This window comes from Capra hircus, chromosome 10, assembly GCF_001704415.2.
Source record: "Capra hircus breed San Clemente chromosome 10, ASM170441v1, whole genome shotgun sequence".
Lineage (NCBI taxonomy): Eukaryota > Metazoa > Chordata > Mammalia > Artiodactyla > Bovidae > Capra > Capra hircus.
The window spans coordinates 58,735,862-58,752,727 of record NC_030817.1 but is presented as its reverse complement, the minus strand read 5'-3'; the positions used below and the strand labels follow the sequence as shown (position 1 = coordinate 58,752,727).

At 43.6% G+C, this 16,866-nt stretch overlaps 1 protein-coding gene across 5 annotated transcripts in view; it reads left to right on the top strand.

The window, feature by feature from the left end:
* The window catches only part of FRMD6 (FERM domain containing 6), a 264,333-nt gene continuing 247,872 nt past the window's right edge, over positions 406-16,866 (top strand). For 4 of the 5 annotated variants that reach the window (XM_005685649.3, XM_005685646.3, XM_018054348.1 and 1 more), the window contains exons 1-2: positions 406-486; positions 682-761. The gene's annotated coding sequence lies outside the window, so the exon portion shown is untranslated. Of the gene's footprint in view, positions 487-531; positions 762-16,866 lie in introns of those variants that run through there. The other variant, XM_018054347.1, reaches the window with a different exon arrangement.

Here is a 16,866-nt window from a genome sequence, read left to right as displayed (position 1 = left end):
TACACTGACTGCTCATAGTAAGTAAGAAAACCACATTCCTTCTGTAATAGTAATTCTTGCTCCTCCTTGCCTCCTTGGGCAAACAAGCTGAAGCTTGACTAAGTGTAGCTGCTGGTCTACTTGGAAAACTTGGAGTCCTAACCAGGTGATTCCATGAGTGAAGTGGATGCCCTGTGGATGGAGGGGCTCACAGAAATCTCTGATCTTCTTTTGTGGCATATTTTATCTCAGGAACTTGATTAATAGTCTAGACTTGGTCCTCCCTTTGGGCGGGCTTGCTGTCCTCTCAATTTTCCCAGGCACAGCATTATCCTTATGGACAGGTACAGGCACGCTTCAGAAATCTGGAGGTTTGCCCAAAAAGTATGTCTGCTGTTTGTAAAAGAGCAATGTAGTAATTACTTATGAGTAATGCAGTAGCAGCTCTTCCATGAGAAATTAAAACTGAAAAAGAAGGCTTCCCTCTGCTTGAAGGAAGGGTATTGGGTGAGTGAATTCTTGCCCTGGGAACTCTCTCTCCTCTTTTCCCCCAAACTCTACCCCTTTATCCCCAGACATCCTTTCTTAAGCACCCTACTCTGGCACTCAGCAAGCCATGGGAATTAGGAAGAATTGGCTGGAAGTAAACGATCTGCTTGCTCATAGCAATTGAAAGTTTTCTTCCGACGATTCTGGTTCCAGGGGAGTGAGCTGAAGATTAAATCCTGAAGCCTGCCCCATTTGGAGAGCAGCAGCCTGGTTTCTGGTGGCCACAGCAGCAGGTAGGAAACGAATGGTTGTTCTTACTTTTTGTTTTTTTGTAAAGCATAATTTGAAGGCAAATTTCATGTTAACTATCAATATATTGGGCATAGAATCAACAAAGGATTTAAATAATATGATTTCTGTCCATCAATCATCCCAGACTAATGAGAGAATTTATTTCTTTTTTGGGGAGGGGTTGGCTTGGGTTGTCCGATACAATAGCTGTTGCAGGAAGGAAGCTGTACCAGGAAGAAATTCATGCCTTGATGAATTAGACAGTCTCTGCATTCTCTGGATTTTCCCTTGTAGTGTGTGTGTTTGCATACATAAGTGTCCCATACTCCAGACAAACAGTTGACTTTGTTAAGAACACTCACAAAAGCACAGATGATGATCTGACCAGAAGACAGGCCCCCTCTGATGCACTGTTTTGTTCTAAATTTTTCAAAAGCCCATCAATGGACTTCTTGTAAAACGCTGCCATACATTTTTTAAAAAGGAAGTTATTTGGAGACATCAATGTTAAATAAGTGTCAGTTACATTCATATCAGTTACACCCTCACTCTTTGGGTTGCAAAAAAAAGACTTTTATATATTTTGGGATCACGTACTTCTGTATAAGGGATATAACTTGGTAAAACTAGACAAGAGACCTTAGAGGGAATATAATGAGCTGTTACAGAGTTTGTCATAACCAGATCCCGAATGTTATAAAGATGAAATATGAGGTGTGCATGATAGAATGAAGGAATAAAGGGAATATGGAAAAGAACAGAATGGAGTTCTATGAGAATTTTCAGGTCTATCTTTTTTAAGGAAACAAAGTGAGAGTCAGCAACCAAAGAATTGATTCTCAGAGGAAATATTTGTGAATTGTGTTATTATGTTATTTTTTTTTTAAACGACCATATTGAGGTTGCCTGTTGTTTGCCATTTTATGTGTATGTTTGTATGTGTGTGTGTGAGAGAGAGAAGGCACTCTTCTGATACATGGAGTTACAGATCAGTGCTGGGCTTTTTTTTTTAAGTATTTATTTATTTTATTTGTCTGTACTGGATCTTAAGTTACAGCACTTAGGACTGTTCAGCTTTGTTGCAGCATGTGAATTCTTAGTTACAGCACATGGGATCTAGTTCTCTGACCAGGAATTGAACCTGGCCTGCTGCCTTGGGAGTGTGGAGTATTCGGCAGTAGATCACAAGGAAAGTTCAGATGCAGGGCTTTTTTTAAATGAACTTCAGTAAATACTTATTATGTAAACATTATTCAGCACCTCTGTATTCTGGGCATTGTCCTAGGCCCTGGACTATATATATATATATATACCCACACACATACACATATATATATATATCATGCTGCATTTCCTCTTCAGTAATCTTTTGTGTGTGTGTGTGTGTGTGTGTGTGTGTGTGTACTCAGTCATTCAGTCATGTCCGATTCTTTGAGACCCCGTGGACTGTAGCCCACCAGGCTCCTCTGTTCATGGGATTATCCTGGCAGGATCACTTGAGTGAGTTGAGTTGCCATTTCCTGCTCCAGAGGATCTTCCTGATCCAAGCATTGAACCCATGTCTCCTGCATTGCAGGCAGAGTCTACCATGAGACAGGAAGCCCTCAGTAATCTTTATGGAGTTGTCTTTTTGTTGGTAACACCTAAGACAAAAGTCAGAAACCTTTATTTTACTTTCCTCTTATTTGTGTTATCAAAAAAAGGAGAACTCCAAAGATTTAGTACAATTACTGGAACACAGCTTCTAAGGTGGCCTAGTTATTACTACTTGTGTACTGATCTGCTAGAAAAGCATATCTTGTCTTCCAGCTGGACACAACAACTTGTTGAAACCAAACAGTGCCTCCCAGCTTCTGTAAAATCCGGGGCTCCGAGGCCGAGGACTAGCAGAGCTCTGCTGTCTGATTTGGGTCCTGTTGTGGGTCTCAAGTTCCCTGGCTGAGAGTGAGGTGCTGGTTCTTGACAGGATGTTTGGCCCCAAAGTGGGGGCGATGCCATCTCTGTACTGTTTTCTCCCCCAAACCCTGTGGGAATGAGAGAGGTGGGGAGGGAGGTGGACAGAACTGCTGCCCCAGTGGAGGAATCTTCTCCAGATGTCTCCCAGGGGACCTTCTTCATTGTATATCATGTGTGAATGGCCCGTGTGTGTGTGTGTTAGTCATTCAGTTGTGTCCGACTCTTTGTGACCCCATGGACTGTATGTAGCCCACCAGGGTCACTTGTCCATGGAATTCTCCAGGCAAGAATACTGGAGTGGGTTGCCATTCCCTTCTCCAGGGATTGAACCCAGGCCTCCGGCATTGTGGGCAGACTCTTTACCATCTGAGCCACTAGGGAAGCCCATGAATGGCCCCTGAGCCCTCAGCAAGCGTGACTGAATCTCCTTGAAGACCAGCCCTGCTGCCTCTTCTGTCCTGAGAAGCTAACTTCTAAGCTGGCCGAGACAGACTCGGGAACTGGGCTGATAGATGTGGAGGCTGCATCGTCACAGGCACACTCCCTTCCTCTTCACTTCTCCCCTGCAGCTGCCACTATTTGTGGCTGACATCAATAATGCCTGGTTCCTCACCCTGGAAAATGTCTGAGTCGGTCATGACAAAGTCAAGGGCAGAATCAGCAACAACAGAACAGAAGTAATAATAGCACCTGCCATGTGTGAGCACTGGCTGTGTGCCAGCCACTCTGCTAAACACTTTACATACATGATCTCATTTATTCTTTACAACCACCTACAAAGTGGGGAATGCTGGGATCCCCATGATATAGACAAGGAAACTGAGGCTTAGCCATTTACCTGTTGTTGGGAGATTTACATCTGAGTGCCAGACTCTAAAACATTCAACCACAGCTGTGATGTGAGTGATGATCCAGTTTATAAACACTTAAACATTAACTAAGAGAAGATAGAAAAACAGACCTGTGAAGAGGGTGCTGGGCAGCTGGCCTTCTGGCTCCCTTGGCTTCCCTGCTTTTCCGTGATGCCTCTGGAAAGGTCTGCCAGAGACCACCAGGGAGACCAAAGGGCTCGTTCTGCTGCCTGTGGCTTCTACAAGTGGCCTCTCATCCCTTCCTTTGAGGTTTGGCAGCCGACATTTATCTTGGTCTTTGTTTACAAACAAGGGTCATTATCCTGTTCTTTCTTTGCTATTTGGGGCTGACTTTAATTCCAAAGGAAGCATATGTTTTACTTCCACTGTGCTGGTGTTTTTGGAGACAGACTCCAGCCTTAAGAAGAGTCTGAGAGAGTCTATAACCTCTTCTTTCCCTTTCCTTGACTTTCAACTAATATATTCCCCAGAACCTACCTGGAAGCTGGAAGAGTTGTCCAATAGGGATGGTTTCTGTTTCACCAGCTACCACTGTTAGTACCGTTGGAAATTCCTCTGAGGAAGAGATTGCGGTCTCTAGTCTGTTTACCCATGGGCTCCACAATTCACAAGTCATGCCACAGGCTCATTTCTGGAGAATACTCTCACATCTTGAACGCTTTCTGTTTGTTTTCAACCTGTAGGCAAACTGTTCTGTCTCCCAAGACTAAGGATGCCAGGGAAGGGCTCAAATCAGAAACCTGTGTAGTTTCAGGCCTCTGCACAGAAACTGTTTGATGGCCCTTTGGTTAACTAGAGCAGGACAGCGAGACCTCATCCCCTTAGACTTACAAACTATTTTTATTGTGTGACTTGGTAATGAACTAGTAAAAGATCACTTTTTTTGAGATTTGGCCTTAACTTGCTTGTTTCCAGTTTCAAAGGGTTTCCTTTGTATTTCATTTTATTAGGAGAGATTGAAAGGGTTGCGGATTTGAGGTAACAAAAAGGAAGGGAGCTAATATTAATTGAGCACCTACTATGTGCTGAGTATTCTACTAACCTCTGACATATGCTGAGCTTCTCTGGTGGTAAAGAATCTGCTTGCAATTCAGGAGACCCAGGTTCAATTCCTGTGTCCAGAAGATCCCTTGAAGAAGGGAATGACAACAGAACCAGGCAAGGTAAAAAGGCCCATTTTCAGTTGAAGAAACTGAGGGTCAAAAAGAGTTAAGTTAGTAAGTATGGTGGGGATGTAACACAAACATAAGGCAGAATGCAAAGCCCAGGTTGCTTCATTTATTCCGCACTACCTCCACCTGGATTCAAAACCCCTTCCCAGTGGACAGGATGGACTCAGATTGTTGATCTCATCTAGTCTTCTGAGACTTAAGTATGTGACACCTATTGGATGAACAAGGAAACCAAGACTCAGAGCGTGTCGCTTGGGTTAATGGAAACCAGCTTTTATTAAGATTTAATAGTTTCCTACTCATCTCAAAGATGAATGACTTCCTGAGGAAATAGTCTTCACATGAAAAGGGTTAACGGCCAAGATCCTAATCAACTGTAATCTATTTGTATCACCTTTGATTTTCCAGACCTTGATCTTAGCAATGTGTCTTTACTTACATATGCCCTACTTTGTGTTTCTAGCATAGTTTTATTCCATAGACACAGGTCAGTGTCAATGAAATGACAGGCTTAACACCTATGCTAATATAGTTTTCTGTCCTGTTTCACAGGGCAATTTCTTGTTATTGAGGATTTGAGATGGTTCAAAGTCACTTTTTCTGTTTGTCATTGTTATTGTTGTATTTGGAGGTTATGTTTTCCAAAGAGGACATTAGTGAATGAAATAATATGACAAGTATTTATAACAAATCGCTGAAAAGATTGCTTTCCTCAGAAGCCTTACATTGTCATCAGCAGCAAACACAGGGACTTGTTTCCTCACAGTTCCATGTTGGCCTGCTTTTCACTGAGCTGAAATCATTTATAGTTCTCCTCTGCAAAAGTTTTGGGAGTCTTAATGTTGGAGGGTCTCTCTTCCCATCACTGAGGCCTCTACCTGAGGACCCTGCTGAGTCAGCTAACTGCCTCAATTGCCTTCAGCCAATCTTGGAAGGAAAGTTATGACCAACCTAGATAGCACATTAAAAAGCAGAGATATTACTTTGCCAACAAAGGTCCGTCTGGTCAAGGCCATGGTTTTTCCAGTGGTCATGTATGGATGTGAGAGTTGGACTGTGAAGAAAGCTGAGTGCCAAAGAATTGATGCTTTTGAACTGCGGTGTTGGAAAAGACTCTCGAGAGTCCCTTGGACTGCAAGGAGATCCAGCCAGTTCATTCTAAAGGAGATCAATCCTGGGTGTTCATTGGAAGAACTGATGCTAAAGCTGAAACTCCAATACTTTGGCCACCTCATGAGAAGAGTTGACTCATTGGAAAAGACCCTGATGCTGGGAGGGATTGGGGGCAGGAGGAGAAGGGGACGACAGAGGATGAGATGGCTGCATGGCATCACCGACTTGATGGACATGAATTTCGGTGATGGACAGGGAGGCCTGGCGTGCTGCGATTCATGGGGTCGCAAAGAGTCAGACACGACTGAGCTACTGAACTGAACTGACTGAACTGGATCTTGAAGACCTGAAATGCCATGTTCTGCGGCTTGATGAGGTTGGAGAGGGGGATAACAGGTGAGGGACAAGTTGAATAGTAAAGAGAAATGGGTAAAACTCATGATAAATAAGTAGGTCAGAGGAGAAATAGAGGATATGGGAAAACTAGCCTCTTGGAGACTCTTGAAATGAAGATTAGGATATGAAGTACATTTACCTGTTTCCTAGTTTATGTTGTAGTCAGCCTCCTGGGTGGCCCCTGATGATCCCTGTCCCCTGATATTAGCACCCTAGTGTGCCGGGGTCCAGCCCCAGTGGATCCAGGGAATTCGAAGGGTGGACGGCATTGGCGTGGAAAGACTTGTTTATTGATTGATATAAGATTAGATTAAGAAACTATAGTGTAGTAGGAAGATTAAGTGGAGGAAGAGGGCTGAATATCTTGGGTTACGCGGAAGGCCAATAAAATTCCAGACAAGGAATTTGCATCATCTACATTGGGCCACTGGCGCTTGCTTGAATATCTACGGGTGCCTCGCCTTAGGCTCCCTTTCGTGTGGGTCTTAATAGCCAGGGCAAATAAGTAGACTTGGCAGGCCTCCGCGCCCCAGGTGGAAATTCAGCCTGAAATTAAAGTAAAGAGCAGAGGGAGGAAAAGGGAGAAAAGAAGAGAGAGAGAGAGACACGGGGGGAGCCAGATTCCCAAGAAACCAGGCCGAGAGACTAGTCCAAGAAACTGGTCCCATCCTTTATTGTTCAGAAGGCCTTTTATACTTTTGATAAAACACAGAGATCAATGGGTAACACAAAATTATGTAGCTTTCGCAACCCAGACTCTCTCTGTATATCATTTTGAATACAAAAGGTCTCAGGTGATTTACATTATCTTCAGGCCAAGAGGCTTGTTAACACTTTTTGGCTCTCTTCCTTAATGAATGTTAATTTTGTTTCCCCTGAAGTGTTTTTCTTTAATCTACATCTCCTTAAAGCGCTAAAGTTACATCTCTATAGAACAAAGGTGCAGTGGGTTATAACAAAGAAGGTACTTAACTCAAAGATTTAATGTAGCTAATACCAGGTCTACTACTTGTTTTTCTATATACCAACTATATCTAGAAATAAAGGATATGAAAATTTGGCAGCAAGTATTGGCTCAACAAATGAAACGTTTAATCAGTCCTATTCTAAAGATTTTGACTCCTCGGAAGCCCCTACATTCCTAGGATGTTTTAAGCTTCCTGTGCCTCCTGCGGTCAGGAGGCCTCAAACAATCACACGTGCAGCTGTACGAGTCCTGCGGGCAGGCTAGAAAGCCATCAGAGGGGTTTTTGGATTGAAACACTCTTTCAAATGCAGAAAACTAAAGCCCTGAATTGACTTTTTCCAGAGAATGTCAGAAGAGTGGAAAAGCAGAGCACAAAAGCCGGCAGATTTTTGTTGGGGTACATGCTTAGGAATTTCCAGAGGGGCCCCTGAAGTCTGAGCACGCCTTGCGTATGTCAGCTTCCTTCCTCATGACCTTGTCACGGGCGGGATTCCTCACACTGGCTCCCGGCACTAGTGGCCCCTGCCCACATTCCATCAGGCTTGGTCTGTGTTACCAACAGCGTATAGGAGAAGTGATGATAAAATACATCGTGGTTTCCATTTTGACTACTTTCTCCCTCTCCTGGTCCGCGAACTCTGGGGGAAATCAGCTGTCATGTTGTGAGCAGCACTTTGGAGAGGCCCACGTGTCGAAGAACATGGTAGTAACAGCATCACAACCACAGTAGAATCCAAGGGACACCTCTGCCAGAAAGCCTGTCCCACCTGCTCCACTTCCTTGTTACACCGTGGATAGGTATTAGTTATCTGTTGCTGTAGAACAAATCACCTCACAGTAATGGCTGAAAAGAACAATGATTCATTGTTTATCAGGGTTTTTTTTTTTTACTATTATTTATTAATTCTTTGTCCAGCTGAGTTGTTCTTACTATGGTTTTTCCCGGATCTATTCATTCGATTGCAGTCAGATGCAGATTTAAGATGGTGACACCCTCACATCTGGGGCCTAAAATAGCAAGGGATGGAACAGCTGAGGTGGCCTTTCCTTTTGAGCTTTCTAAGTGTGTGGTATTCTCAAAGTACCAAGAAGACAAGAACAGAAGCTGTAAGGCCTCTTAAGGTCTAGGTTTGGGGATATTGCACAACACCACTTCACCGCATTCAACTGGACAAAACAAGTGAAAACACCAGCCCAGATTCAAAGGCTGGGAGGAATACACTCTACCTCTTAATTAGAAAATTGTAAATAGTGTATGGTCAATGGTCACAATTATTTAAATTCCTCCCATAGGAAAAATACACTGCCCTCCCAAGACCCCTGAGATCTCATCCAGTGACCCCATTAGACTCAAAGGCCATGATCTTGTCATCTGAATCTGGTACAGATATAAATAGGGTTTCTCGTGGATAGCTCCTCTGCAATCAGAGATTAAGGTTAGTATTCCGGCCTAGCAAGTCCTATGTATCTCCTCTAAATTCTGCCTGTAAACTGAACCATACACCCCACATAAAGTGTTGAAACGGGGGCATGGTAACCCCAATAGATATTCCCATTCAAAAATAACACAATAGGAGACGATAGCAGTAACTGTTCCATAGAATAGCAATTCTGAAATCTGTCTGGGTGCATATTATCAGGTTTTCCAACTCAAGCAGGCAAGCTTTCTCTGGATTAAATCCTCTGGTTCTTGGCTCCATCTTCTGAGATGTCATTTCTTTTTAAATACAAATGGCCTATAATTGCAGCTAAGTAGCTTTCTCAGCCCGCACACTGATTGTAGAAAGTTGGGTGGTCTAGAAGTCTCCTATCATTTTAGATACTTACTTGAATCTGACAGGATTCCTTTAAAAACATTATGGATTTTCTATGTACCTCATTACTGTTCATTTCACTAAATAAAATCTATACCTAAGATTCTTCTTGGGACAGGCCTTTGTATACACTAGTGCTGTCTAATAGAAATATAATGTAAGCCACCAATATGAACCACATACGTATTTTTTAAAGTTCTAAGAGCCACACTTTAATAATGAAACAAATGGAAGTAATTTTAGTAATACATTTTGTTTAACTGAATATATCCAAAATATTACCACTTCAATGTGGTAATCCATATAATAAATTATTAATAAGGTATTTTGCTTTTCTCCTACTATTTTTTGAAATCTAGGGTATATTTTACACTTAAAGTACCTCTCAGTTTGGATTAGCTGCACTTCAAGTATGCGCGCAATGGTCATGTGTGTTTAGTGGCTACTGCACTGGGCAGCCCAGCTCCAGATTACTCAGAGCTATTTTGAGATTAGGCATCTATTTCTCTTAGAAGTGCTTTTATCTAGTTGAGAAGATCTACTCAAAGTCTTTTAAAGGTCATAATAAAGGGTCTTACAGCCGCAATCTCGAGTAATCTTTACTCTGAGACCATTTCTCATGTTGAGAATCCTTTGCCATCTGGAGAGGATGGAAATAAGGAACAGTTTTATTTCTAAACCCAGCAAGTTCTAGGTCCTCCCAATTTCCTCTAAATTCTGCTTTTAAACTCACTGGTTCCTTCTTTAACTCATCCTTCTCTCTTTGCGTACCTTTTTAAGCAAAATTTAAAAAAAAAAATCTACTGGCACTTCTAGCATTATGCCTGAAAATTTCTTTAGCTCAGACCCACAAATTTATTAGATATGTGTTTTTTGCCTTACAAATGACTATAGACTATAGTTTTGAAGATTGTTTCAGCAACTCAGGTGGCCCATTTTCAGCCTCCAAACAGAAATTCCTAACTGCCCTTTCAGCCTCTGCCAACTATCTAGTCCCAAAGCCAGTGCCTCATGTTTTTAAGTTTCTGTTATGGAATCACTGTACTCACTAATTTCTGTTTTAGTTATTCTTTGCAGAGTAACAAATAACCCTAAAACTTGGTGACAACAATAATTTATTGCTTCTCGTGATTTTGTGAGAAATTGACTGGCTCTTGTAATTGCTGGTGTTTCCTGGGCTTGTTCAGGTTCACTACCTTCAGCTGGAAAACCAGCGAGTGGTGGGGATCAACACGGCCTCTTTCTCCCTGTGCTCTTGCGTCCTTAAGGAGGCTAGACTTTGTGACATGGAGGTGGCAGCGTCCTAAAGGTACAAGATTTAGTGTATAAGCATTTACCAAATTTCTACTAATCTACATTTCTTGGTCCCATTGGCCAGAGTAAGCATGTGACCAAGTCCAGAGTCAATATGGGAGGAGTTACACAAGAGCAAGGGTCCTGGGAGGAATGCTTAGTTGAAGAACAGCTAATGTAAATCTTCTATAGGTATCTTATGGATTATATGAGAGGATTTATGCATAAAGCATTTTTTAGCATAGTACTATTGCTCTAAATCTGCCCCAATCCCCACAGGCAGACACTGGAATTTGGTTCCAAAGTTGCTCTTATTTCATATTTAGAAAGATCCATCCATGTTCTTGTCATAGCCTAACAAAGACTAACGGTGGAGCAGAGGGAACAGATTATGTCTAATATCAGACATTGTGCAAAAGACATCCACTGTGCTCTCTCATTTAATCCTCAAAGCAGCCCATTTTACAGATGAAGAAATAAGGCACAGAGAAACTAGTTAATGGCCCAAGGTCACAGAGAAAAGAAGCCTGGTCCTGGGCCTGGGCAGCTTGGCTCTGGGGGCTGTGCTTGTCATCACTTGTGATCACTGTTGCACAGCTGTGTACACACAGGGACAGCAGGAGAAACAACGAAAATCCGGGAAAACAAGGCCTGGGGTGCAGAAGGAATCAGGGCAGCATCCCAGAGTCTGTATATTTTCCCCCGGTATTTGGCCCTTTGGATTTTCTGTAGAAACTCTTATAGAACCGCGACTTTTCTTTGGCCATCAGCTTTCCCATTTAGGACAAATAGATAGGGAGGGATTTTTTTTTTTTTCCTAGTTGATTTTACTTGATTCTTGTATCTGAACTGCGCTTGTTAAGTTGAGATCTTCTGATATATTATTATAATAATGGCTTGGTAGTCCTGAATGTTGACCAGAGTGTGCTGTGTCTCAGAAGAACTTGGCAGGGCTCACTGTCACCCCAGTGGAGAACACACAGATCCCAGCAGAAAACAGCCACTCTGGTTCTGCTGCTGCTGTTTCAAGATTAATGACATGGGAAAGCACCAAGTGTGCAACGGTGAGAAAGAAGCAGCAGCTCACATTCACAACAGTGTCTTTTAAAATCCACCCAGATGTAGCTGGTGTTGCACTTTAAAGGGTTATGGCAGTTACACATTTGGGGAAATAATGTGGAAATGTTAAAGAAATAAACAGTCTTCCCGGGTGGCACTAGCAGTAAAGAACCTGCCTACCAATGCAGGAGATATAAGAGACAAGGGTTAGACCTTGGGTTGGGAAGACTTCCTGGAGTAGGGATTGGCAACCTACTCCAGAATTCTTGCCTGGAGAATCCCATGGACAGAAGAACCTGGCAGGCTACAGTCCACAAGGTCGCAAAGAGTCAGACATGACTGAAGCGACTTAGCACGCACAGGTGAAAGTGCTATAATGGAGTGTGTATAGAGAAAAGCTTTGAAGGAAGCGAGATCTGTGCTACTCAACTACTTCTGGAGTGGTTTTTGTTTATGTGACCACTGAAGGGCCTGGGTAATTGTGTATTCAGTTAACAGAGAAAGAAGGTTTATGAAGGTAAAGCAGCATGGAAGCCATGGAAGATGCTGTGTTTACACAGATAGGTGTGAGTCACTCACCTGCAATGCCTTGAACTTGGAAGCCCATACAGTGAGCAGAGAAGCAAGCTGTTTTGAAGTTAATTTCTATTGCAAGTGTCAACAGTCTCAAAAGTGTTGCCTTACATTACAAAGCTCTTTTGATCTTTGACACTGCAGGGATTTTTGCCATGAACACTTAAAGGAGCCTTGCCCGCTTCTCAGGGTGTCCTGTCATTAAGAAACTGGTGCCCCAGGGAGTTTCCCTCTTCCTCCTTCATAGTAGAAATCATTTCCTCTGCCTGGGAACTCTAACCATTTGGACTTAGAATTGTGTTACGGACTGAAAAACAGATTGGAATCTCTCCATGTCCTGTTCCCTCTTGCCTTGCCCCCTCCTTTGAGGTGTTTAGTGAAAGAAAGCGTTAGCGTTCAGTCGTGTCCAACTCTGCGATCCCATGGACTGTAGCCTGCCAGGCTCCCCTGTCCATGGAGTTCTCCAGGCAAGAATACTGGAGCAGATTGTCATTTCCTTCTCCAGGGGATCTTCCCGACCCAGGGATTGAACCTGGGTCTCCCACATTTCAGGCAGATTCTTTACTTTACGGTTTATCTTGCGTAGATTCAGCACTGGATGGGAGCCATTTATTCCTATGTTCTGCACTGTTGCTTCCCTGCATGGGGTATGTTCTCTGTGTCATTCCCCTACACCTCAGATGCCTAATTTATTTAAGAAACCTTTCATTTTTTGACTTGCAGTTAATGACATCCATATATTTATAACAGGGAAAGCCATGAATTAATACAAATCATGGAGCAAAATATTGTTTTTTAGATACATCCTTTATAGTTAAGTCCTTACTACTGAAAATAATAGAGGCCCTGTTTGCTCATTCATCAGTTTTGGTGAGTGGGGTGCGTCCACTGCAGACTCATTTCCTGACGTGCATGGAATGATGTCCACTGAAGAAGTGGGTGTAGCTGGCAGTCCCTGTCTGATTCCCTGGGCACAGCCAGAGCTGCTTTTCCAGATGCAGTAGACATCCCTGATTTGATGCAACAAAGAGGGCTTGAAGGGAGCCAGGGAGGAAAACAGACAGGATTAAAGGTAAAAAAGAGTGATTTTTAGTCGAGTCAGAGTAAGATTTTCTGGGTCTGAAGACAAGCTAGAATGTCAGCTGCTGAAAAATGAAGCTGAGAGCTGATATACATCTCCATCCCTGAAGACTCTCTGAGGCAATTTTAGTTTTTCTAGATAAATATATATTAAAATGCTGACGATGAGAACCTACTGTATAGCACAGGGAAATCTGCTGACTGCTCTGTGGTGACAAAGAGGGGATATGTGGATACATATAGCTGATTCACTTTGCTGTACCACAGAAACTAACACACCATTGTAAAGCAACTATCTCCGATTAAAAAAAAAAAAAGCAAAAGATGCTGAAGAGAACAAAGTAGGCTAAAATGACCCAGATTTGTTTTACTGTGTTTCTACTTAAATTTAGACAGCCACTCCCTGTCCTTTTAATTGAGCTGTTCAAACCGTAACTGAGAAGACACCCAGCTGATGGCACCAGGATACACCCCCTGTTTCTCTTCAGGTCCCGGGGCTTAAACCTGGCTCCTGGAAGTAGGTCTTTGGCTGCAAAGCTCTGTCTTAAGGCAAACTAAAGTTGTAAATGCTTTCTTCAGAGGCTGGCAGTGCTTTGAATTTTGGATCTCTAACAGCGGAGCAGAGCCCCCAATGCAGGGCAGGCTTGGATGGTGGTTTGTTGACATGACCTGGCAGAGCTCAGAAAGGCTTTGGTCCCCCAGAACTCTCCCACGCAGTTGCCACACCGCTAAGAAGTCATTTCTTTGTGTTAACAAATACCTTTTAAACAAAGGCTTACTGTTTGTAATGTAAGAGAAAAAGCTTGTGTTTTTTTTTCCAGTTTTTATATGAATTGGCTACATTTGATCTACTCTTTCCTAGTAATGAGCTGGACACCTCTGAGAGAAAGAAAAGGGGCTCACAAGCTAAGGACAAGGAGAAAGCACTCATCTGTCTGTCTAGCCTGTGTGGGGGTGTAGGGACCCCTTAGGGAAGGGCTCCTGGCAATCAGTGTGTGGATTCTGTGTGCCCCTAATCCCCTTGCCTGTATCCATGGCCACAGCAGCTCTCCAGGGTCCCAAATCTGTATTTACGCTTTCCCTTTGGCTGTATCTATCCAAAGTCAAATGGTCACTTAAGTATAGCATATTCAAAATGGAATCCATCTTTTCTTCCTTTTATTTTTTTGCAAAAGCTCATACCTTCTCTTCTGTTCCAGTTCTTCCTGAACTTCTCCCCTGCTTCTCCAACTCAGTTACCAGTCTTGGAAATTGTATGTCACCATTCCTCTGCTTCCTGCCTGGCTGCCCTGACCTCTTTCCAGCTCGCAGCGTCTTCACACAGACCATTTCAGCAGTCTTTTTATTGGTCTTCCTGCTTCAGTTGCTCTCTCCCACCTCCTTTCCTCCTTCACACCACTGCCAAAATGAACTTTGTAAACATGCATTTGATCACTGCTCTCCTCTAAAGCCCTTCCTTAAGCTCTGTCATTGCTATAGACTAATCTAAACTCCACTGTGCAGCACAGAGAGCTCACATCAGCCTGGCCATCCCGCTTCCCGGTCACCCTGGAACACAGGCCTCAGTGACTTTGCTTATACTCTTTCCTCTGCATCAGATGACCTTTTCCTACCCATCCTGCTGTCACCATTTCATCAAATCTAACGTAACTATCTCCTCCTCCCTGAAGCTGTCATTCCTCCAAGCCGTCCCTCCACCCCCAGAGCACTTGAGATGGTACTGCTCCTGAAGCACTGATGTTCAGCACAGTCAGTGCCCACACACTGGAAGTGCTCCGCTGATGCTCATCACTGATGAAGGGGATGCTAATAGAGAAAGAACTCCAAGAGATGACAGAGGAGAAGAGGAAACACTGAACACTGAGTTCAAACAGCAAATAAGACCTATCATTTAAAACCATCAGACTGAAAAAGATGACAAAGATTCATAATGCTGAGTGTCCAGGGCAGGGGAAGGGGAGGAAAATGGGTGGCTTCACTGATTTTTGGAAGGATGGAATATTAGTAGAGCTTTGCTTGTGATAGGAAAATTTTGAAAGGATGCATCTGTGCCTTTAAAAAGATAAGCAGATTTGACCCAACAGTTCTACACTGCAGAATTCATCTTAAGAGAATGACCTGATAAGGATTCAGTAATGTTTATATAAAGACCCTTGTTTCCATCAGCAATAATCTGGTGATAACTGAAATCATCTAACTACAGGCGATTGATTAAATAGATTACAGCACATTTTTACCCTGGGTTATTAAACAGCTGTTAAAAATAATAATATAGTTCTATACTTATGAATGTGGAAGGATAATATTTGTGTTAAATGGTAGGGTAAAAAAATTTGGTTATAAAAATATATGCATCCTATCATCTCCCATCAAAATATAGTATAAAGAATCATGAGGAATGCGTGCTAACAGGCCAGCCATGCTTGTTTCCAGTTGATGGTGTTCTTTACATTTTTCTGTATTTTCTGAATTTTTTGAATGATCAGGGATGAGTTGTGTACACACAGACACAGAGGCTATTCCATTAGGGGAAAGAGCAGAGAAAGACAAAAGTAGCAGGCTAGCCTGCTCAACTTGCCCACCGGTTCCCAGCTTTATTAACAGCCTCAAGGCATCCTGGCTGGTGGGCATTTAAGGCAGCAGAGAGGCAAATGTGTCCCATAGGCTTTCTGTTGATATCCAAGCTAGCCAAGAATCCCCATGAGAGTATCTGGAAGACACTGGGGACTAAATCAGTGGGTGGCCCTGAATAATTCATGGCCATAGACCTTTCCCAAGTTCTACCATAGGGGAAAGTCGCTTTTTAAAGTCTCACTATCAGGAACCCTAATCTGAGCCAGAAGTTAGCAAGGAAGTTGGCAGTAGCCTCAGAAGCCAATGGCCTTGGTCCCCTTCCCCCCTCCTCTCCCCACCAACCTGCATCACAGTTCATGGAGTGCCTGCTCATTTCCAGTTCATTAGAAGTACTCCAGAGTGAGTGTTTGTTGAAAACACTATCCAGCGGAAGCTGCAAGGGGCAGCCTGGGCATTGCTGTGGTGACAGTGCTGAACGCAGGGCCCAGGGAATGTGGCAGCAATCTTTGCCTCTGGATGATTCCCCAAACCTACCCCATAGCTTGCTCAGATCACTGGACCTGGCAGGGCATCAGGAGCACACAATTAGCTTGGTGCTAGAGGACAGGGTTGCCTTGCCCTTCAAGCTATTCTGTGCAGCTCGAAATAGCCTGCGCCCCGGGCCAGCTCGTGGGAACTGCCCCATCCTTCATTACTCCTTCCCTGCACTGTGACCACTCAGGTTCCTCCATCCTGGACCTTGGAGCCAGCTTCTCCCCTTGCCAGCCCCTCAGCCCGTCCACAGCTGTGTCAGTGGCCCAGAGGCCTGGGCAACGAGGTGGTTGGGAGAGCACCTAGCCTGCTCTGTGCATGACCCACACTGGCCCTGCCCGTGCTGCATTGAGTCCTTCCCTCCTCCCCTCTCGGTAGTGCTCCCTCCCCAGGGCCCCCCAAACCCATCTGGAGGCCCCAGGGCCCACACTGCCAGCAGTTTAGCCAGAGTCTGTCCCCAGAGCAAATTGTCTGGGAGCTCTGCCAGTTTCTGAAGAAAATCTGCTTTGTGAACAGGGGAAGAAGCCTCTTTTATACTTTCTGTTAATCACTTTATTCACATAAGGGGACTCTGCGTGCTTCCTTCCTTTCCCACAACTCCTCCTCAAGCCCATGCTTCTCCGGGGGACCTTGAGGAGACAAGAGCAAAGAAAGGAACAAGGTGGTAAATGAGCATCCAAAATACGAGGGCAAAAGCAAATTAAATG